This window comes from Pongo abelii, chromosome 14 (assembly GCF_028885655.2).
Source record: "Pongo abelii isolate AG06213 chromosome 14, NHGRI_mPonAbe1-v2.0_pri, whole genome shotgun sequence".
Lineage (NCBI taxonomy): Eukaryota > Metazoa > Chordata > Mammalia > Primates > Hominidae > Pongo > Pongo abelii.
In genome coordinates, this window is record NC_071999.2 from 50030380 (window position 1) to 50054365 (window position 23986).

Consider the following 23986-nt stretch of genomic DNA (forward strand, 5'->3'; position numbering starts at 1 on the left):
ACCCCCACCTCTGGACAACATCCTACTCCCAGCGCTGGGAGCCACGTATCCAAACAATAGGGTATTGTTTTCTCAGCCCAGTTTTTCCACCTCCTCTAATTAAGCAAAACACTAAGGCTCATAAAATATTGGGTTATCATTCTAGCTCCACAGTATTTCCCAATTGAGTGCTCTCTTCCTTATTCCATGATAGATCACAGCTGTCACAAATATTACCATTTCCTCCTTGGTAACCTCCCAAGAGGTCACTGAAACTTTCATCCTGGACCTCTGAACCCTAGATTTCTGTGTAGGCTGACAAGAAAGAAAAAAAATCCTTTTAAATTTCAAATATATATCTAATTCCTATGAGAGACCTGGAAATGTAACCATGGAAACCAGAGCATGAGTGTAACCATGGAGACCCATTGAAACCGGCTGGGCCATTACCATCTAGAAGCTGGTGGGGCTGTGGCAATTAGAAGGACTGTTAGCCCTAGTTAATATGGTCAAGTGATGTCAATTGTTTAGGTGAGTGTTTTACAGACATTTAAGTAATTTCTGGCTACTGCTAATGCTTTAAAATGTTCGAGAGAAGGCCTTTTCGTAGGGCTTCCTATGTTAGACTAATTTCTGAAGGATCCTCCACATCTTTCTCCCCAACCCTCTTACCACACCTCCAGAGTCATGACTTAATCAGTCATTCATTCAGCAGACACATGCTAATTACCTTGAAATCACCTTGGTGTGCTGGGCACTACTGGATCCCATCATATACATTATATAATATGGTGTATATACAGATATATACATTATCTGTATATATCCCAGTTCATATACATTGTCTGTCCTAGCAGCTTTAATGCCCAGGCAAATCCTGAATAAAAGGGTCCATTTATCAGAACGCTTCTTTACCAGAATCTCACAGAATTTGGGTTTGTGCTTTCAGTAAGTGAGATGAGAACTAGACTTCTTTCATTTTGAAGGAAATGCTCATTATTCCAATGTCATAGAAGTCCTTCACAAAGTCAGACCATTCTCTCCGTCCCATTTCTTTTCTTCTTTCCCTGTGTGCATTACAACCCCATCACTCCTCCGGCAACCACAGGTTCAAAGGCCTTGATGACAGTTTGTCGGGGGAGCTGCTTTGTTGTGTGTTTTGAACACCAGTGTGGTGAAAAGGTAGAGAGCAGTGTCAAATCACCTGTGCCTGCCACTTACCCATGTGTCACCCTAGACAAGCTATTAAACCTTCCTAAGCCTCAAGTTTCCTCATCTATAAAGGGGAAATAAAACCAGTCTTTAGGTTATTCAGTGACAACTTCACACAACTGTGAAACTTTAGATTGCTACCAAGTTTTATCTTCTGGTTTTATCTTTACTTCCCAATATCACTCAGCAGTCTTTCATGTTCTTAGCTCTTTCTCCTATTTTACTCAACAGGAGGTCTAAATGTTTACAACTTCCAACAATGCGTTCAAAACCAGCCGAGCATGGTGGCTCATGTGTGTAATCCCAGCACTTTGCGGGGCCAAGGTGGGAGGATCGCTTGAGCTAGGAATTTGAGGACGGCCTGGGTGAGACCTAGTGAGAACCCATCTCTACAAAACAAATTTTAAAATTAGCTGAGTGTGCCTGTAATCCCAGCTACTCAGGAGGCTGAGGTGGGAGGAGCACTTGAGCCTGGGAGGTGGAGGTTGCAGTGAGCCAAGAATGCACCTCTGCACTCCAGCCTGGGTAACAGAGTGAGATCCTATCTCAAAACAACAACAAACAAACAACCATCTGTCTCAGCAGAAAATGATGGAGACAATGATGACAACAGCAGTTGTTATATGAGGCTTATTATATACCAGACACTGTTCTAAGCACTTCACATATTTTAACTCATTTAAATCTTACCACAATCCATTGAGGATTATTGTCATCTCCATTATACAGATGAGAAAACTGAGGCACAAGGTGTTTAGGGAAATTTCCCAAGGTCATAAGCTATAGAATGGCAGAAAAAGCATTTGAACCCTAGTAGTGCCCCCAAAGTCTGCACTTTCAGCCACTGTTCAATAGTCAGGCTTTCTCCAGTGATAATGTTCACTGTGAATTAAGAGTCCAATGGATATGAATGAATTCCCTCAGATGTCTCCTGTTCAATGCCAACATCTGCCTGCACTAACCTGCATCTTCATCAGCCCCTAGTCCATGTTTCAGAAGAAAAAACCAGCCTTCCTCTAATCCTCCCACCCCAATTTCAAGTTCCTTGCTCCCTCAATTACTCCTCTGTTTCTGATCCCCAATCCTTCCTCTCACTTAGCACCTTCCTCTCAGTATGTCAGCAGGTGCAAGCCCATCCTGCCTTATATATTTTTTCCCCATTCTTGAACTTGGCTGAAATGTCCTACCTTACTTTTTTATTTTATTTTGTTGATTTTATTTATTTATTAATTTATTTATTTTGAGACAGAGTCTCACTCTGTCACTCAGGCTGGAGTGCAGCTCACTGCAACTTCCCCTTCCCAGGTTCAAGCAATTCTCATGCCTCAGCCTCCCCCAAGTAGCTAGGATTACAGGCACCCGCTGCCATGACTAGCTAATTTTTGTATTTTTAGTAGAGACAGGGTTTCACCATGTGGTGCAGGCTGGTCTCGAACACCTGACCTCAAGTGATCTGCCCACCTCGGCCTCCCAAACTGCTGGGATTACAAGCATGGGCCACCACGCCCAGCCCCTACCTTACTTTTTTCAACACCACTTGAGTCTCTCTGCTTGTCCTCTCTCCTCTCCACAGCCAAGTTCCTGGCTCGAGTTGTCTATGCTTGTCTCCACCCCTTCATGTCCCATGGGTGCTGCACCCTCTGAGGTCTGGCTTCCTCACTTTACTGCAGTTGCTTTCCTGGTGGCCCCCAAGGTTGCTAAAATAAATGGCTTTTTATTTATTTTATTTTATTTTTTATTTTTATTTATTTATTTATTTATTTATTTTGAGACAGAGTCTCTCTCTGTCGCCCAGGCTGGAGTGCAGTGGCGCGATCTCAGCTTACTGCAAGCTCCGCCTCCCGGGTTCATGATAAATGGTTTTTTAAAAGTCTCAGTCCCACTCTTCTCTGCAGTATTTAACTCTATTGATCACTTTCTCTCCTTTAAAACCTTCGCCTCCCTTGGCCTGACCTTCTTCTGTGCTTCCACTCTGGATTTTCCTTCTCTGTCTCCTTTATTGGCTCCTCCCTCATGGCCTATTCCTTACTTTGGGGTATGCTTCTGGACCCTAAACCTGCTCTTCCTCTCTCTGGGCACTGTCAGTATCATGTCTGTATCTTCAACTAAGCCTCCATTCTGAATTCACATCAATGGATAAAAATGGCAATTGACTATCTCAGCTGCGTGATCTGTGGACTCCCCATCCTCAACTCAACACTGCATCCACCCAGAAGCCCAAGTCACAATATCTGAAGTCATTCTCCAGTCCTTCATCCCTCTGACAGGCATCTCCATGACCCCTCATGTGTAGCTTTCTGTTCCTTGTCCTGATCCCTCTACCACTGTCTTAGTCATCCTTTCTCTCCTAAAATATTAAAATCACCTCACCAGTCTCCCTTTTCCTTAAGCCTCAACCGTAAGGATACCAGTGATTTCTTTCTAAAATGCATCTCACTCCATTCCACAAAACCAAAAGATCCCTAATGCCAACATAATGAAACCAATTCCTTTGCATATGACCTGAGTCCCATCTCTCTCTCCAGCCTCACCAGTTGTCTGGCCACCTCCCTAACCCCTGCCTTTCTAGCACCGTGGCTACAGTACTGGGCCAGATGGAATGGCCCCAATCATGTCTCTCACACCTCCCCACTTGGCACATCCATTCCTTCTTTCTGGAACATTTCCCTAGGGTGTTCATCCGGCAGACTCCTCCCCCGTATTCTCTACTTCCTCTTTGCCACTGCCCATTCCCTCACAGGCCTGGCTTTCCTTGTGCCTTTGACATACTCTCATCTAACAATTCTCTGCTTGTGCTATAATTGTTGGACTCATCTATTTTCCTTCTTAGACTTACTAGTTCTTCAAGGACACGTACTACTTATTTGTTGTCCTTGTATTTTTTTTCCCGTCAGTGCCCCACAAAATTTCTCGACAACAGTAGATATTTACTAAATATTAGATATTAATATTGTTATCAAGGAGACAGCAGAGAAACTGCCTTGGCAGCTAACACTTTCCATCATCGTCACCACCATCAACATCAGAAAGCACACACCAAACGCCTCTGTAACCGAACACAGACCTGACCGTGTCGTAAGTTAGAACAAGTGAGTAGAGATAGTATCCCCACGTGTGTGACGTACACTCGTTGGTATACAGATCTCATCAATGCACAGACCAGGTGAGCGGTTACACTAGATGACTTTTTTTTTTTTTTTTTGAGACAGAGTCTCACTCTGTCGCCCAGGCTGGAATGCAGTGGCGTGATCTTGGCTCACCGAAACCTCCACCTCCCAGATTCAAGCAATTATCCTGCCTCAGCCTCCCGAGTAGCTGGGATTACAGGCGCACGCTGCCACACCCAGGTAATTTTTGTATTTTTAGGAGAGATGGGGTTTCACATGGTGGCTAGGCTGGTCTCAAACTCCTGACCTCAGGTGATCCACCCGCCTCGGCCTCCCAAAGTGCTGGGATTACAGGCGTGAGCCACCGCGCCTGGCTAGTGCTAGATGATTTCTAAGGTCTCTTCAAAGTCACATCCTGTGAATGGAGGCATTAAACCAAGATGTTCAATTAAATCAACCACCATGTGCACACTTATGACGCACAAACTATTGCACTAAATGCTGTAATAAATGGATAGGAATGAACACTTACCAGTATTTAGATCAAAGACAAATACAATTAAAGGCCATTTCAGTGAGACTGGGTAGGTAAATAGGAGAAGACAAAGGAGGATACTCATTCAATTAGCTCAGCTGACATTTGTCAGGGCCCAGCTCTTTGCTGGGTCAATGTCAGAAGCTGGGTGGAACAATGAAAACCATGTGGTCTCTGTCCTTTATATGCTCCTGGCCCAGCAAGGCAGACAGCCACACAGCCTTCAAACGCAAAGGGCAAGGAAAGAGGGCTGCAATTAATTCTGTCTAGAAAGGGAAGGCAGGTCTTAAGAAATTTCTCAGTCATAACATTCTGTCTGGCTCTTGAGGGGCTAATGGGTTTTTTCAAGTGTAGAAGAGAGAGTTCCACAGCGAGGGAACAGAATGAAAAGGAGGACATAGGCTCCAACGCTGAGGCACCTTGGAAACCATTGATTTTCCCGGGCCACAAGCAGCAGCAGCTGAGCCACTATCCTGAACTCCACATGAGAACATCGGCTTCGTGAGTCCCACAGGTGACGTGTGCTGGGTCTGGAGAATGATGGCTGGGGCACAAGATGTGGGTTCAGAAGTGGAGAAACCAGGGTCACCAAGGTTAATACATGTCATTATTCAGGTGTGCAGAAAGTAAACTATTTTTTTCTTTTCTTTTCTTTTCTTTTTTTTTTTTGAGACAGGGTCTTGCTGTCACCTAGGATGGAGTGCAGTGTTTTGATCATAGCTTACTGCAGCCTCAAACTCCTGGGCTTAATCAATCCTCCCACCTCAGCCTCCCGAACAGCTGGACCATAGGCATGTGCCACCACACCCAGCTAATTAGTTTTAAATTTTTTGTAGAGACAGAGGTCTCATTATGTGACGTAGGCTGGTCTTGAACTCCTGGCCTCAAGAGATCCTCCCACTTCACCCTCCCAAAGTATTGAGATTACAGGCATGGGCCACAGAAGTGACTAAATATTTAATACAATAATTTGGCCATCCATGTAGGTCACCTATGTCCGTGTGTGTGTCTTATGCCCACCTTGCCATCTGCTTCTCTCCCTAAGGGAGCATGGAAGATTACGGTTTTTATAACCTCATGATGGCCAAAAAGAGTTGGGGACTTCAAGAACATAGGCAGCATCTCTTTCCTCCAGAGTGCTCCTGGCAGGGCTGGCATTTGAGGCTGAAAGTCCAGGGCTATCCTAGTCTAACTTAGCTTGACCTGGCCCAGTGGTGCTGCCTGGACTATGAACACTTACTGGGTCCCCTAACACAGTGAAGTCTGTCTGTGTTTCCCATTCAACCCTGGCATGAGTGCTGTTCACTGCACAGTTCTTTGCTGTGGAACTACTTCTCCTCCACCATGTCAATCTCCTCAGCTAAACTCTAGATTTTATCTGTAACATACTGGCATCAAGGGAAGCTTTAAACAACTAACTCTCAGAGACTCTCCAAGATGAAATGGGTGCACCCGGAGTCATTTGAAATACTTAAAAGCCAGTAAAGTACAAGCACCATACAATCAGCATGGAAACTGGTCCTTATGAATCAAAATTGGCTGCAACCTCCCCAAGTGGCTCTGTGAGTGCAGGATGGTACAGGGGCGTCCTGTAAGAAGGCCCCTATCCTCCCCTGATTCACTGTATACTACCTGCTCTCCAGGCACGTTTCTGCTCACTCTGTTCTCCCACCTCACTCCTCTTGTTCTCTCCACAGTTCCTCACACCTCAAAAGGCTTTTATTTCATTTATCACTCAGTTTTTAGGTGCAAGGAACAGAACCGACGCTGCTGGACTTAAGGAGCAAAGGAATTTATCAGAAGGATATTGGATGGCTTTCAGGAACCTGAGAGGCCCAGAGCCAGGCACTGAGGTTCTGCAGCCAGGAATAATTGCCCACAAGAAAGCCTTAGAAACACTTCTGTGCTAGACCCCACAGGTTCCACCACTGACAACACAGGATGAATAATGTGGCTACGGTCACTGCCGTCATCTGCTCTGCACCGCACCTGCTTCTTCCAAACCCCTGATTTCTCATCAATCAAGGTTAGGGAAGATGTCCCTGACTGGCATGGGCCTTCAGTTGTGCTCAAGGAGCTGGAAAAGCAAGATCTAGTACTTTCTGATTCTCTAGTGGGAATGGGTTCTGCTCAAATAGAGAAAGGGGCTTTCAAGGTTGGCCTGTCAGTGTGACTAGCACACTCTACTCTTCCCTCCTGGTTTATTTTCCCACTATAGATAGAGTGGTACTTATCTATCCAGCTGTCCTAGCCTTAAGGGGTGGGAATGCCAGGTTTACAAAGAAAAATACGGGTCGGGCACAGTGGCTCACGTCTGTAATCCCAGCACTTTGGGAGGCCAAGGCAGGCAGGTTGCTTGAGCTCAGGAGTTCGAGACCAACTTGGCCAACGTGGTGAAACCTCATCTCTACTAAAAACACAAAAAATTAGCCAGGCATGGTGGCACACACCTGTGGTCCCAGCTACTTGGGAGGCTAAGGCACGAGAATTGCTTGAACCCAGGAGATGGAAGCTACAGTGAGCTGAGATTGTGCCACTGCACTCCAGCCTGGGTGACAGAGTGAGACTCCCTATCAAAAAAAAAAATACAAGATGCCCAGTTATATTTAAATAAGCAGCAAATTTTTTAGTGTAATTATGTTCCATGGAATATTTGGAACATATTTATTCTAACAAATTATTCATTGTTTATCTAAAATTCACATTTAACTGGGCATTCTGCCTCTTCTCTGGCAGCTCGCCTTAGGAGTATCTTCTCTACGCTGCACTGCCCTTTCCTAAACCGAGCCAGGCCCCGGTTTCTGGGTGTGATAAAGATGCTGAAGTGCAAAATCCACCTTCAAGATGAAAGCCAGCTGCCTGATCCTGGTTTTGAGTGCCAAAAATTCGAAATTACCCAGTCTTTCTCTCGGCTTTCCTCCCATAACAGATGTGCATCTTCTCCAATCAGACAGACGCCTGGAGCCAGCTAAAGTACAGGTTGTGTCCTTGGGAAAGCGAAGGAGAAGCACATTAAAATTTAAAAAAACGATTACCCAGTTGCAATAACTAAAAGTAGAGTAAGTGGTGCAGAAAGATTTCATGAATTTTTATACTGGGCTGTCTCAAATTCCAGTACCTCAAGTTTCCTGTGACTCACACTTTACAGGGCTTTAATAGGAGGTGAAGCTATAAAGTAATGAAACTGATTTTCATGTGTTACCACACATACATGGAGATGAGTCAACAACTACTTTTGCTCTCACCTCCCACGTCCCAGGGTGGATCCATTACTCAATTGCCGATCTGTTCCTTTAATTCAAAAAGGCAAATGATTTTCAAAGCCACTGCATTTCAATATATTATAGACAAGATGCTAAGACTGTTTCCTATGCTTTCTTAAAATTATAAATAACACAAACGAGGCGCACAATTTTGCCAAATTCTTCTAAAGCAACCCACACAAAGACTTTACTCATTTACCCAAGTCTTAGACGAGGAATAATTAGACCTTCTCAAACCAATGTCAGCTTTCTCTGGGCTGCCAGACAAACCACCGTGGGATGTTTCCAAGCCACAGAAAACAAATGGTATCTGTGAGAGCTGGTGCTCATGTTGGAATATCTTTCACTAGCCAGGCTCCATTCCTTGGGAAGAAACCCCATCTATGCTTCTCCTTAAATTAAGCCTTTTTTCAATTCCTCAAACATGCCTTGTCCTTCCCATTTTGGGGCCTTTGTGCAGTGTTCCTCCTTCTGGAACCCTCTTCTTTTCCTCATCCAGTGACCTCTGTCAGATCTCCGCTCAAAATCATTTCCTCTGGAAAAAGTCAGTTCCCTAAACCTCCTTACCCCAACCCCTGTGGCTGGATCAGGGCTCCCTGTTACATGCTTTCAGAGTTCATGCTGCCACTCCTTCTTAGGCTTATAAGGCTATTGTTGTGTGATTTGGGGATTAAGGCCAACTCCTGTCTTACTCAGTCACGGAAGTTTTGGCTGGGTGGCTGCTTGTCCGAAACCCCATTTCCCAGCCTTCCTTGCAGCTAGGTGTGGCCTCGTGACTGGAATCTGGCCAATGACATGCATTCGACTTCTGAGTGTAGCACTTAGAAGGAAAGGAGGGGAGCCTCCTCTTTTCTGTTTCTCCCTTCAACAGCCTGAAGCCAAATGTAACGGTGAACTGATAAGGGACAGGAGAGCAGAGGGACAAAGGGAGCCTGGGTGTCCATCACCATCAATCCACCAGACTAGCTCCACTCACTATCTGGATTGTGAACCTGAGAACTGCACGACTTTCCTAGTTTGGTGGTGGTGGTTGTTGTTGTTGTTGTTGTTGTTTGGAGACGGAGTCTCTGTCGCCCAGGCTGGAGTGCAGTGGTGTGATCTTGGCTCACTGCAACCTCTGCCTCCCAGGTTCAAGCAATTCTCCTGCCTCAGCCTCCCAAGTAGCTGGGATTACAGGCGCGTGCCACCATGCCGGACTAAGTTTTGTTTTTTGTTTTGTTTTTTGAAACGGAGTTTCTCATCACCCAGGCTGGAGTGCAGTGACACGATCTCGGCTCACTGCAACCTCCACCTCCTGGGTACAAGTGATTCTCCTGCCTCAGCCTCTCGAGTAGCTGGGATTACAGGTGCCTGCCACCACACAGGCTAATTTTTCATATTTTTAGTAGAGACGGGTTTTTGCCATGTTGGCCAGGCTGGTCTCGAACTCCTGACCTCAGGCAATCCACCCACCTCAGCCTCCCAAAATGCTGGGATTACAGGCATGAGCCACCGCACCCAGCCTAAGTTTTGTATTTTTCGTAGAGATAGGGTTTTGCCACGTTGGCCAGGCTGCTCTCAAACTCCTGGCCTCAAGTGATCCACCTGCCTCAGCATCCCAAAATGCTGGGATTACAGGCGTGAGCCACCACGCCTGGCCATGACTTTCCTGTTTAAGCCACCGTACTGAGTCTCATGAAAGTAGCCTATATCTAGCAAATGCAGATTGGAGCCCAGAGCCACTTGATCTCAGAATCCAAGCTCTGAATGACCACCACATGATGTTTTCCACACCATGGGCCTCTTCTCTATTATACATGTTATGTATACATCTTACATTTCACAGATCATATAGCAGACCACTTTGATGAACGTGGCGCTAACTTCCTGGATCTGTACTAGATCCCAGAGTGAATATGGTGCCCTCCAACTCATGCAATTCTCCTGCCTCAGCCTCCCAAGTAGCTGGGATTACAGGCATGCACCACCACACCTGGCTAATTTTTTGTACTTTTAGTAGAGACAGGGTTTCACCATGTCGGCCAGGCTGGTCTTGAACTCCTAACCTCAAGTGATTCACCCACCTCGACCTTCCAAAGTGCTGGGATTACAGGTGTGAGCCACTGTTCCCAGCCACGTTGTATGTTTGACATACTTTTTCCTTCTCACTCCATTTCCATCTATGTTTTTACCCCTGAGAGTCTCTGATAAGGTCCTCAGGACCACCTTTGTTTCTATTATTATTAACAAGTAACTTGGTTCCCAGCATGCCCTCACCCCTGCCCCATCACACTCAGGAGAAAGGAAAGCTGACCATGATGGAGAGTCCTGATCTTTCTTGGAGGCCAGCATCACTCAAGGCTGTTCCACCCCACTGCTATAAGTTTGGTGGAACCAAAGCTAAAGAGAAGCCTCCTGATATCAGGAAGCAAGTAGTTAGCCTTTTCTGCATAACTTATTTTTTTTCTGTTTCACATATAATTTTATTTGTTTTTTGTTTTGTTTTGTTTTGTTTTTGAGACGTAATCTCACTCTGTCGCCCAGGCTGGAGTGCAGTGGCACGATCCCGGCTCACTGCAACCTCCACCTCCCGGGTTCAAGCAATTCTCCTGCCTCAGTCTCCCAAGTAGCTGGGACTACAGGCATGCACCATCATGCCCGGCTAATTTTTGTATTTTTAGTGGAGATGGGGTTTTGCCATGTTGGCCAGGCTGGTATGAAACTCCTGACCTTAAGTGATCCACCTGCTTTGGCCTCCCAAAGTGCTGGGATTACAGGCGTGAGCCACCGTGCCTGGCCACATATAATTTTACATAGATGCACATCATTGGCTATTTGGGCGCAATGCTTCCTCTTTTTTTTTCTGCTTGATTTCCCCCTTCTCTTCTCCTTTCTCCTCTCCAGCAGCAGCCATTGCTCTACTAACACACACAACAAGCCAGGTCACCAACCAAGTATGCACACTCCTGTATTTTTCTCCATACTTACAAAATCTTGTGTAGAAATTGGGAGTTTGGACATTTTCTTCTTCATAAAAGTGAGAACGTGGCTGGGTACGGTGGCTCACACCTGTAATCCCAGCACTTTGGAAGGCCGAGGTGGGTGAATCACTTGAGGTTAGGAGTTCAAGACCAGCCTGGCCGACATGGTGAAACCCTGTCTCTACTAAAAGTACAAAAAATTAGCCAGGTGTGGTGGTGCATGCCTGTAATCCCAGCTACTTGGGAGGCTGAGGCAGGAGAATTGCATGAACCCAGAAGGCGGAGGTTGCAGTGAGCAAAATTTGTGCCACTGCACTCCATCCTGGGCATCAGAGTGAGACTCCATTAAAAAAAAAAAAAGTGAGAACATATTATATACACTTTTCTGCATCTTCCTTTTCTCATTCAACTATACCTCATAAACATCTGTTTAAATCCATTGGTTTAGATTTATTTCATTGTTTTTAATGGCTGATTAATAATTCATTATATTGGTATGCCATAAATTATTCAGCCATGGGCTTTGTTTTGTGCTTTTTGTCACAACAAATAATGCTGCAATAGCATCCACGTGAACTAGTGGTTTTATCTCTGTGAAATAGATTCCCAGGCGTGAGCTTGCTGGGTCAAAAGCCATAAGAATGTTTAATTTTAATCAACATTGTCTTCAATTGCAATGGCTTGATTCCTTCACATCATCCTTTTTTTCTCCCTGGCTTCCTACAATTCTCCATTTTCCCCTCTTCCCTGCTACATCCTTTCTTGCTTCTATTTTCTATAATTAAATTAAAAGGCTGAAATGTTTTATTTTAGGTCAATCTTACAGGCTAAAATGTAAAACAATTGTGCTACTATATAAAAATGCAATAAATATTGTATAATAAAGAAATCCCCATTGTTTTAAAAGACTTAAAGAAAGAAGCCCTATTCTGCGTGAGACCAAGTAATCAACAATGCGACTACAGGTTTGTAATATGATACCTATTTTTCCTCTCTTTCATAGTTAATCAAAAGATATATTCACAAATTCTCAAACACTTTGGTAACTGAATATTATCAGTAGCAAATTATGCAGTCCCCTGCCAAAGTTTCCTAGGTAATTAATTATACGAGATATTGCTTTTCTGGAGAATCCTCTGCCCCCAAATCCCACTCCTAGGATGATTTATTCGTTTGGCAAATATCTATACAGCTATCGTTATGTGCTAGGCACTGTACTAGATGTGGGGCACATACCAGGGAATAAGATGGACAAGATCCCATTCTCACAGAATGCCTAGTAGAAGGAAAAAATAGTGAACAACAAATTATGCATGCTTTCGGATAATATTATTTTAATTGGGGTAAAATACACATAGACTGTACTATCTTAATCATTTGTAGATGTACAGTTCAGTGGTATTAAGCACATTCACATTGTAGTACAACCATCACCACCATCCATCCACAGAGCTCTTTTCATCTAGCAAAACTGAAACTCTGTACCCATTAAATGGTAACTCACCACCCTCTCTCTCCACCTGCTAGTAACCACCAGTCTTTCCCATCCCTATGAAACTGACTACTGTAGGTACCTCATACAAGCGGAGTCACAGTATTTGTCTTTTTGTGCTATGTCACTTAGCATAATGTCCTCAAAGTTTATTCATGTTGAACTGTGTGTCACAATAGCTTTCCTCTAGAAGGCTGAATAAAATCCCATTGTAGTCATACACTGTATTTTATTTATCCATTCAACTGTTAATGGACACTTGGGTCACCTCCACTTTTTGGATAATATTTTAAAGCTATTTTTGGCCAGGCACGGTGGATCACTCCTGTAATCCCAGCACTTTGAGAGGCTGAGGTGGGCGGATCGCTTGAGTGCAGGAGTTTGAGACCAGTGGGGCAACATATGGAGACCCCATCTCTACAAAAAATAACAACAAAAAATTAGCTGGCCCAGTCTCTAAAAAAATACAAAAAAAGGGATGTAAGGGCAATCTGGCTGCAATATCTGTCACCCTACTGATCACCAGGGTTGATGTGGCTAATCTGGCTGGCTAGGAAGGTGTCAATATCTGTCACCCCACTGATCACCAGGGTTGATGTGGCTAATCTGGCTGGCTAGGAGGGTGTCCCCGTCCTCCCTCACGGCTCCATGTGCGTCCCTCTGTGCGCTCAGTCAAAGGGGACGACCATCCCCAACAGAGGAGGACTGGTCTTCGGTCAAGGGTATATGAGTAGCTGCACTCCCCTACCAGAACCTCCATTCAAGCTCTCAAAAAATACGGGAAAAAAATTAGCTGCTTGGGAGGCTGAGGTGGGAGCCTGAGCCCAGAGAAGTCGAGTGAGCCATGATTGTGTCACTGCACTCCAGCCTGGGAAACAGTGAGACCTTGTCTCAAAAGAAAAAGAGGTATTTTAAAATTTTTTAAAAGAGGTTTAAGTTTCCACACTAGACTTATAGAGCCAGTAAACACTGGCAAATTATTCCTCTCACATAACTTTAACCGCACATTCCCAGACAGAGTAAATATATATTTGACCTACTATTTTTAAAATATTAACCATTGTTTTTTCTCTCTAGCTCTTTCCTTCCTCTCCCTGTGTTCTCCCCATTTAAATAGCGAGGCTGGCCAGACACACTGGCTCACACCTGTAATCACAGCAATTTGGGAAGCCGAGGCAGAAAGATCTCTTGAGCCCAGGAGTTTGTGACCAGCCTGGGATGGTCTCATCTCTTTTGGTAAGAGACTCTCATCTCTTACCAAAAAAAAAAGCTTGAGCAACATGGCGAAACCCTGTCTCTACAAAAAATACAAAAAGTTAGCTAGGCATGGTGGCATATGCCTGTGGTCCTGGCTACTAGGTAGACTGAGGTGGGAGGATCGCTGGAACCTGGGAGGTAGAGGTCACAGTGAGCCAACATCATGCCACTGCACTCCAGCCTATGCCACAGAGCGAGAGCCTGTCTCCAGAAAAAAAAAAAAAAAAAAAAAAATAGTGAGGCCATGTTCACTGCTCAGAGGAGGTGTTAGCAGTAAAAAGCCTTTTCCAAGGGTCTCTCTGGCCATGGCGTCCAATAGCCTAGGTACTTAAGTAGAACCATATAGGACTTTAGATTATCTTAACCGACAGCTTTATAGACAGGTAACACTGACGATAAGGTGGGCACCCCCAATACCTTCCACTCTTCTACTCTTCACTCCAACTATAGAGGCTTAGTCCTACTTAACTATAGAAACTTTTGGGGTTGGGCACTGTGGCTCATGCCTGTAATCGCAGCACTTTGGGAGGCTGAGGTGGGCAAATCCCTTGAGGTCAGGAGTTCAAAACCAGCCTGGCCAACATGGTGAAACCCCATCTCTACTAAAAATACAAAAGTTATCTGGCTGTGGTGGCATGCACTTGTAATCCCAGCTACTTGGGAGGCTGAGGTGAGAATCGCTTGAACCCGGGAGGCAGAGGTTGCAGTGAGCAGAGATCATGCCACTGAACTCTAGCCTGGGCGACAGAGTGAGACTCTTGTCTCAGAAAAAAAAAAAAAAAAAAAACCTTTGGGACTCCCAAATTGACTGAAATTATGATTCTATCACCATGGTTGAATGAGTTTTTTTTTTTTTTTGAGACGGAGTCCGGCTCTGTCTCCCAGGCTGGAGTGCAGTGGCGCGATCTCGGCTCACTGCAAGCTCTGCCTCCCAGGTTCACGCCATTCTCCTGCCTCAGACTCCTGAGTAGCTGGGACTACGGGCACCCGCCACCACGCCTGGCTAATTTTTTGTATTTTTAGTAGAGATGAGCTTTCTCCGTGTTAGCCAGGATGATCTCGATCTCCTGACCTCGTGATCCGCCTTAGCTTCCCAAAGTGCTGGAATTACAGGTGTGAGCCACCGCACCTGGCTGAATGGGATCTTCAAATATAAATTAAGTTATATTTCTTGCTCACCTGAGGTGAACTGAAACCCCTACTCCTATATGCAGTTAATGAGTGTATTATAATGGTATCATGCTCTGTGAAAGAAGGACTGCGTTCATGAGAGCCTGTAATGGGCATCCGATCTTGGGAGAAAAGGGGGCAGCAGGCGATTGGGTTAGGCTTCCTTGAATTTGAGCTCAGATCTCAAGGATGAATATGAAGTAACTTGACGAAGGATGTGATCCAAGCAGTTGTATCTCATCTCCAGTGTTTTTAGCTCTAACATTCTCATGTCCTTCCCCCCCCAAAAATATTCCCACCATTACTTTGTTACCAGGAAAACTTGCCCAGCCACATCCCCTTTCAATAGCCTTAGTTTCTCAATTCTTAGATGCCCAAAGTGTCTTATGGATGTTATCATTTTCTAAGAGTTTTACATGGAAAATTTTCTTTCTTATTTGTTATTTATTTTATTCTTTTATTTATTTATTTTGAGTCAGGATCTTGCTCTGTCACCCAGGCTGGAGTGCAGTGGCGCTTCTCGGCTCACTGCAGCCTCGACCTCCCAAGGCTCAAACGATTCTCTCACCTCAGCTTCTCAAGTAGCTGGGACCACAGGTGCACACAACCACACCTGGATAAGTTTTTGTATTTTTTGTAGTGATGAGGTCTCACATTGTTGCCTAGGCTGGTCTGGAACCCCTGGACTCAAGTGATTCTCCAGCCTCAGCCTCCATAAGTGCTGGGATTACAGGCATGAGTCACCGTGCCTAGCCTATATTGAGAATTCTCTAGATGTTTTAAGATGCCATCTTGATTTTTGCAGCGTATCTGTGACACATCTAAACATTTTCATACAACTCAGGCATATCAACTCACATATTTTCCCCTCATAGTATTCATATGGAACCATAATACTCCACCTTTCGCCATATAAATCTACCATGTTGAGTAGCAAATGAAGGAAAAATATTTTCCCACATCATTAATTACTCCACTTTTAAGCAAATACTTTTCCTCTTTGCCTTTAGAACAGCTATTATGGCTGCCAGCTGGGATTCCCAGGAGGTTTAAGAGCATTAATCACCAGAATATGCTTTGTTCTTTTTTAAGGAAAATAGGACTGAATTAAGTTGAGCATGATGGCTCATGCCTGTGATCTGAGAGGCTCAGGAGGCTGACGTGGGAGGATCGCTTGAGGTCAGGAGTTCAATACCAGCCCGGGCAGCATAGTGAGACCCCCCCCCCCATCTAAAAGACTAAATTAAAGACAAACTCAGGTATTTTTCTCCTGGTTAGAAGAGGCACAGAATTTGGTGATTAACTTCCTAATACCCACTAGTGGTTTTTTTTCAGTTACTATAATTTTAGTAATTCTTAATTGAAATATCAGCAAATTAAAATTTAACTATTTAGCCTAAATCTATTAATATTTTCTGAGCTCCAAACTCCCAAATCCAATTGCCTTCTGACTTTATTTATTTATTTATTTATTTATTTATTTTGAGACGGAGTCTCACTCTTGTTGCCCAGACTTGAGTGCAGTGGCACAATCTCAATTCACTTCAACCTCTGCCTCCCAGGTTCAAGCGATTCTCCTGCCTCAGCCTCCTGAGTAGCTGGGATTACAGGTGCCAGCCACCACGCCCGGCTAATTTTTGTAGTTTTAGCAGAGATGGGGTTTCACCATGTTGGCCAGGCTGATCTCGAACTCCTGACCTCAGGCAATCCACCCACCTCGGCCTCCCAAAGTGCTGGGATTACAGGTGTGAGCCACTGCACCTGGCCACCTTCTGACATCTTTTAAATTTCTCATGAGCATCTCAAGGTAATTATGTCCAAAACTGAATTCTTGATCTTTCTCTTCAAATCTGCTTTTCCACCAATCTTCTCATATTGATAAATATTATCAATATTCACCCATTTGCTCTATTTTTGGACTCTGGAAGGCACCACACACACTGTCCTTCAGCCTACAATGCACTTCTCCCACTCTTTACCTGAATGGCTTCTGTCTATCTTCAGCTTAAATGTCACTTTATCAAACAGGCCTTCTCTGACCCTCTCTCAATCCAAATGGCATTCTCTCCTGTGCCCATACTTCTCTGTCACAGTGCTCATCACAGTTTTTCACGGTGTGTCTGAGGACTGCCCGTGCATTGCCTGGCCCCCCAGCCCATGTGTGAGTGTGGAGGAAACAGGAACCCTGGCTCCTGCTGTCAGTGCCCAGCAGAGTGCTTATGACAAAGCAGGGGCTCAGGATTTGTTGGATGAAGGAGTGAATTGTCCATATCTGTGTTTCGTAAAGTAAGGGCCACAGAAATCATTCTCTTGGATGACAATATATGTTTCTAGACAGAAGAGTTCTGCGGTCAAATAAGTTTGTTAAATAACTGAGTTAAACAAAGTTCAACAGGTTTCTGTACTGCAGGACATCTCAGAGCCTATAATTTATCAAGGAACACTGTGAATACAGAACATGAAAGGGGAAGTGTATGTGATGTTTCTCAAACAAGTTACATTATAGAATCCTTATTTTACTGTCTTCTTATTTATTTTTTTTCTTTAGATAGAGTCTCACTGTGTCGCCCTGGCTAGAGTGAAGTGGCGCAATCTCGGCTCACTGCAACCTCCACCTCCCAGGTTCAAGCAATTCTGCCTCAGCCTCCTGAGTAGCTGGGATTACAGGCACGCGCCACCAAACCCAGCTAATTTTTGTATTTTTAGTAAAGATAGGGTTTCGCCATGTTGGCCAGGCTGGTCTCGAACTCCTGACCTCAGGTGATCCACCCACCTCGGCCTCCCAAAGTGCTGGGATTACAGGCGTGAGCCACTGCACCTAGCCCCTGTCTCTCTTTTTCTTTCTTTCTCTCTTTCTTTTTCTCTTTCTTTTTCTTTCTTTCTCTTTCTCCCTTCCTTCCTCCTTCCTTCCTCTTCCTTCCTCTTTCTTCTTTCTTTCTTTCTTTCTCTCTTTCTCTCTTCCTCTCTTTCTCTCTTTCTTTCAAGACAGGGTCTAACTCTGTTGCCCATGCTGCAGTGCAATGGCACAATTAACAGCTCACTGACTGCAGCCTCAAATCCCAGGCCCAAGCAATCCTCCCACCTCAGCCTCCAGAGTAGATGGGACTACAGGTGTGTGCCACCACACCTGACTAATTTTTTAAAATTTTTTTGTGGAGATGGGGTTTCACCACGTTGCCCGGGCTGTTCTCAAACTCATGGGCTGAAGCGTTCCTCCCACCTCGGCCTCCCAAATTGCTGAGATTACAGGCATGAAACACCATGCCCAGCCTATCTTTCACGATGAGTGTTCTAAAGACCATATGGTGGAAATTCTAGCAAACAACAATAATTTCGCACTTAATAAATGTTTTTGGTTGGGTACGGCAGCTCAGACCTATAATCCCAGCAATTTCAGAGACTGAGGTGGGAGAATCCTTTGAGTCCAGGAGTTCGAGACCAACCCGGGCAACATAGTGAGATTCTGTCTCTACAAAAAAAAGAAAAAATTAAAAAGCCAGGCATGGTGGCACACACCTGTAGTCCCAGCTACTCAGGAGGCTGAGGTAGGAGGATGGCTTGAGCCCAGGAGGTCGAGGCTGCAGTGAGCATGATTGCACCACAAATGTTTCTTTTTAAAATATATATTTATATGTATTGTGCAGTCACTACCTAAGCGTTCTGTAAACATCATTTTATTTACCTTTCACAATATTCCTAGATGTTATGTAGTTTATAGATGATCAAGCAGCTTGTAAGAGGTGCAGTCAGGGTTTAAATCTGCTCATTTTGACTTCAAGCCTGAGCTCTTAATTACTAAACACAGACTCTCAAAAATATCCTCCAGAGGGTGCGGCAGTGCATGCCTCTAGTCCCAGCTCCTCAGGAAGCTGAAGCAAGAGGATCACTTGAGTCCAGGAGCTGAGTCCAGCCTGGGCAAAATAACATAGACACCCAATCTAAAAAAAAAAAAAAAAAAAAAAAATCCTCCATACTCCTTCACACTATCTGCACATATAACCCGCTCTAGAGATAGAGGCAGCTCCACTTGTAATACAGTAGCATGTCTGACATGAAAGTTTTTTTATAGTATTATGTTTTCATGCATGTAGTAGTTTTCTATTATTTTGTAGCAAATTACACAAACTTAGTGGCTTAGAACAACACTCATTTCGGAGCCCACAGTTCTATAGGCCAGAAGTCTGGGCAGATTTAACTGAGTTCTCTGCTCATGGTCTCATTTGGCTGATATCAAGATGTTCGCCAAGCTACATTTCTTGCTGGAAGCTCTCAAAAACAAAACAAAACAAAAAACAAAAAACTTCTTCCAAGCTCATTCAGGTTGTTGGCTCGATGCAGTTCTTTGAAGTTGAAGAACTGAGGTCCTTCTTTCCTCTCTGGCTGTTAGCCAGGGGCCACTCTCATCTCCTAGGGGCCACCCACGTTCTTGGCCACATGACCCCTCCATCTTCAATGAAGAGTCTTCGTCACATTAAATCCCTCTCACATTTTCTTTTTTCTTCTTTCTTTTTTTTTGAAATGGAATCTCACTCTGTCACCCAGGCTGGAGTGCAGTGGCATGATCTCGGCTCACTGCAACCTCCGTCTCCCAGGTTCAAGTGATTCTCCTGCCTCAGCCTCCTGAGTAGCTGGGATTACAGGCGAATGCCACCACGCCCAGCTAATTTTTGTGTTTTTAGTAGAGACAGAGTTCGCCATGTTGGCCGAGCCGATCTTGAACTCCTGACCTCAAGTGATCCGCCCACCTTGGCCTCCCAAAGTGCTGGGATTATAGGCATGAGCCACCACACCTGGCCCCCTCTCACATTTTCAAGTTTTGACTTCCCCTGTCTCAGACCTCTAGACCTAGACACAGATTTAAAGAGCTCATGTGATGAGGTCAGGCCCATCTAGATAAAATCTCTTTATCTTAAAAGTCAACTGACTTGGGACCTTAATTACATCTTCAAAATCTCTTCACAGCAATGCCTAGATTATTCTTTGGTTTACTAAGTGGGAGAAAGTGTGTGTACATTTGGGGCTAGGTATATTGAGAGCTATCTTCAATAGCTAACTTCTGCTGCCCACATGCATTCTTCACCAGATCATAAGCCATCCAAAGGCAGGAACCATGTTTTGTTCTTGTGCCTTTCCTGTCAGTACTTGGGACACAGGCACTCGCTCCATGTTTCCAGATGGTTGGTTATCACCACCCTCCCACCACTGTGCATAGGATCCTCACTGTAATTTCGTTGTTGCCAAGCTTTCATTTATTGATTTTTCTGTGTTACTTATCTAAAGAATGACTAGGAAAGTTAAACCCTTAAATCCAAATTCAACTTTTTTCAGTAATTACTCGGAACTTAGGTGTCACCACTCTAGGAAATTGGGAAGAAAGTTTCAAAATTCAATAAATTTTACAGAGAGGAGCTGTGGACCAAGATCTAGAAAAGTCCATAATTTCTTCCCTTGGGTATTTTAAAGTAAAAGTATCAGAAAAGGGGGTCTACTTGGAAGTCTGGGTACATTCATTACAAATTTCCCTTGGTGGGCAGATAAAATACGCCAACAGCTAAAGACTGTAGTCAATGAATACTTGCCAAGTACAACAAAAAGTGCACTATGTACTTCCATGATGACTTCCTGCCCATGAACCTGGTGCCTTCAACAAGATCAAATTGGCAGGTGCTGCTCTGTTATGACCAGGTGGCTCATAGCCCTGAAACCTCTCTTGTCTCAGGAGTGCTTTTCATGACAAGAGGCAGTGTCAATAATAGCAGCCTTATTTGATGCATATTGACCATCAGTACATGACAGTGACTCTCCAAATAAGTTTGAGAACAAGAGACAATCCAATAATATATATATAAAATAATTATATATATATATAATAATTATATATATATATATTTAATTTGCAAGCTCAGCAGGATTCACAATAGCAAAGGTATGGAATCAACCTAAGCATCCATCAATGGATGATTGGATAAAGAAGATGTGGCATATATGCATATGCATAACAGAATACTTAGATGAAATGGACAGATTCCTAGAAACACTGAAACTACCAACATTGACTCAAGAAGGAATAGAAATGAGCTCACTTCTTTGTGCATTTCATGTAAGTTATCTTCTTTGAAGAAGATTGGCTGTAAAGAGAAAGAGAGAGATGTGGTTACCAAAGGAAAGAAGTGGCCCCTGGAGAGTCAGGGTTCCTGTTTTTAGGATGCAGGAAACTTGAACACGGTTGAACAATAAAGAACCAATGTAGTGAAGTGGCTGAGGACATAAGAGGAGAAAGAGAAGCAGGGTGCTGAGGAGGCAGGAGAAAGATGGTATCTGGTGGGACAAAGCCAATCTCCTGCCTGCCCACAGCCACAAAGAGTCAGGTATGGGAGCATGGACAGCCTCTGGGAGGGCCACCAGAAAGGCAGTATCTCTAGAGAGAGGCAAGTCTCGAGGCAGAGAGATGCAGAGGGTACAGACTAAGAGACTGTGTTTTTCGATGGACAGGCATCTTAGAGGACATAAAAAGAATGATTAAAACAGAGGCTGGTAGTAGGTGGAGGTACACTTGGGTCTCGGTCACTGTGGAAGCCAAACAGACTGTATTTTTTTTCAACCTGGGCAGCATACCGTCCTCCAAAGCCTTCTCCTTCTGTGATATTCCAGGCTGGGTTGAGTGACCCTCACCTACACACATTCTACCCTGTGATACTTCTATTACAGCAGTTAATTGCATTGTATTTTAATTGCGTATTTACTTGCCGTTCTCCACTACTAGACCATGACAGCAATTAGTATAATCTTTACATAAGTGGTTTTTGCAATTTTCTTTTCTCACTAATTTTTTTAGATCTCCAAGTCAATAATTATAAAGAAGAACTTTGAAAGAAAAACTTATTATGGAAAATTTTAAACATGTACAAAAGCAGAGGGAATAGTATAATGAATTTCTATGTACTTAACTTGTCATCCAGATTCAGCAATTATTAATTCATGGCCATTCTTCCTTCATCTATACTCCCACCCATTACCCAACCCCAGTTCCTTTAAAGTGTATCACAGGCCACACATCATTTCATCTGAAATGTTTCAAAAAGATAATTCCGACCAGGCACAGAGGCTCACACCTGTCATCTCAGCACTTTGGGAAGCCAAGGCAGGAGAGAATTGCTTGAGCCCAGGAGTTCAAGGCCAGCCTGGGCAACATAGGGAGACCCCATCTCTACAAATAATTTAAAAATTAGCCAGGCATAGTGGCCTGCACCTGTGGTCCCAGCTACTCAGGAGGCTGAGGTGGGAGGATCACTTGAGCCCAGGAGTTTGAGGCTACAGTGAGGCACGATCACCCCACTGCACTCCAGCCTGGGCCACAGAGTGAGACTGTCTGAATTTTTTTTTTTTTTTTTTTGAGACGGAGTCTCACTCTGTCACCCAGACTGGAGTGCAATGGCATGATTTTGGCTCACTGCAAACTCTGCCTCCCAGGTTGCCGTGATTCTCCTGCCTCAGCCTCCCGAATAGCTGGGATTACAGGCATGCACCACCACACCTGGCTAATTTTTCTATTTTTAGTAGAGACGGGGTTTCACTATGTTGGCCAGGCTGGTCTCAAACTCCTGGCCTCAGGTGATCCTCCCATCTCGGCCTCCCAAAGCGCTGGGATTACAGGCATGAGCCACCACGCCCAGCCTGAAAAATTGTTTTAAAATAGGAAGATAGGCTTGGCCCGGTGGCTCACGCCTGTAATCCCAGTACCTCGGGAGGCTGAGGCGGGCGGAACACGAGGTCAGAAGATTGAGACTATCCTGGCTAACACGGTGAAACCCCGTCTCTACTAAAAATACAAAAAATTAGCCGGGCGTGGTGGCAGGCGCCTGTATCCCAGCTACTTGGGAGGCTGAGGCAGCAGAATGGCGTGAACCCAGGAGGCGGAGCTTGCAGTGAGCCGAGATTGTGCCACTGCACTCCAGCCTGGGCGACAGAGCGAGACTCCGTCCCAAAAAACAAATAAAATAAAATAGGAAGAGAATTATCTTTTTAAAAACATAACCATAATATCGTTATACTTCTTAAATTAACAATTATTGATATTTGATGTTAATCATCAAATATCCAGTCAATATTCAAATTTCCTGAATCGACTCATAATCATTTTTAATTTTTAAAAAATCATTACAATTGATTGATATAGCTACTCTATTTTATTTACTTATTTATGCAATACTGTTAAGTCTCTTTTAATCTATAGCTTCCCTCTTCCTCTCCTTATTTCTTCATGAAATTAATTTTTTTAAAAAACTGGAGACTTTGTCCTACAGAGTTTCCCACATTGTGGATTTTGATGGTTGCATCCCCATTGTGGTATTTTATGTATTTCTAAAGAGGGTCCTTTTTAAACAGTATATAGTTTACCCTGTTAAAATATTCAATTTAATTCTCATAGCACAATTATTGACATATTTTCTTAGGACCTTGTGCCTAAGAATAGCAAGAGCAGGCAAGGTGTGGTGGCACACGCCTATAATCCCAGCACTTTGAGAGACCAAGGCGTGTGGATCACTGGAGGTCAGGAGTTTGAGACCAGCCTGGCCAACATGGTGAAACCCCATCTCTACTAAAAATACAAACATTAGCTAAGAGCGGTGGTGGGCGCCTTTGGTCCCAGCTACTCAGGAGGCTGAGGCAGGAGAATCACTTGAATCCAGGAGGCGGAGGTTGCAGTGAGCCGAGATCACACCACTGCACTCCAACCTGGGTGACAGAGCGAGACTCAGTCTTAAAAATAAATAAATAAAATAAAATTAGCAAGAACCAACTCAAGCTAGCTATCTTGGTTCAGGCTGCTATAACAAAAATACCACAGGCTGGATGGCTTAAACAACATTTAATTCTCATAGGTCTGGAGGCAGAGAAGCCAAAGATGAAGGTTGTGGCAGGTCCAGTATCTGGTGAGGGCTTGCTTCCTGATCTGCAGATGGCTGTCCTCTTGCTGGGCCCTTACACAGTGGAGAGCAGAGAAAGACAAG

General features: G+C 44.2%; 1 long non-coding RNA gene across 1 annotated transcript; it reads left to right on the forward strand.

The window, feature by feature from the left end:
* The first annotated feature begins 415 nt into the window (after positions 1-415).
* Positions 416-7903, forward strand: LOC129049517 (uncharacterized). Its single transcript, XR_008512653.2, has 3 exons — positions 416-510; positions 4401-4538; positions 7570-7903. It is a non-coding gene; the product is annotated as an uncharacterized LOC129049517 (long non-coding RNA).
* The last annotated feature ends 16083 nt before the right edge of the window (positions 7904-23986 follow it).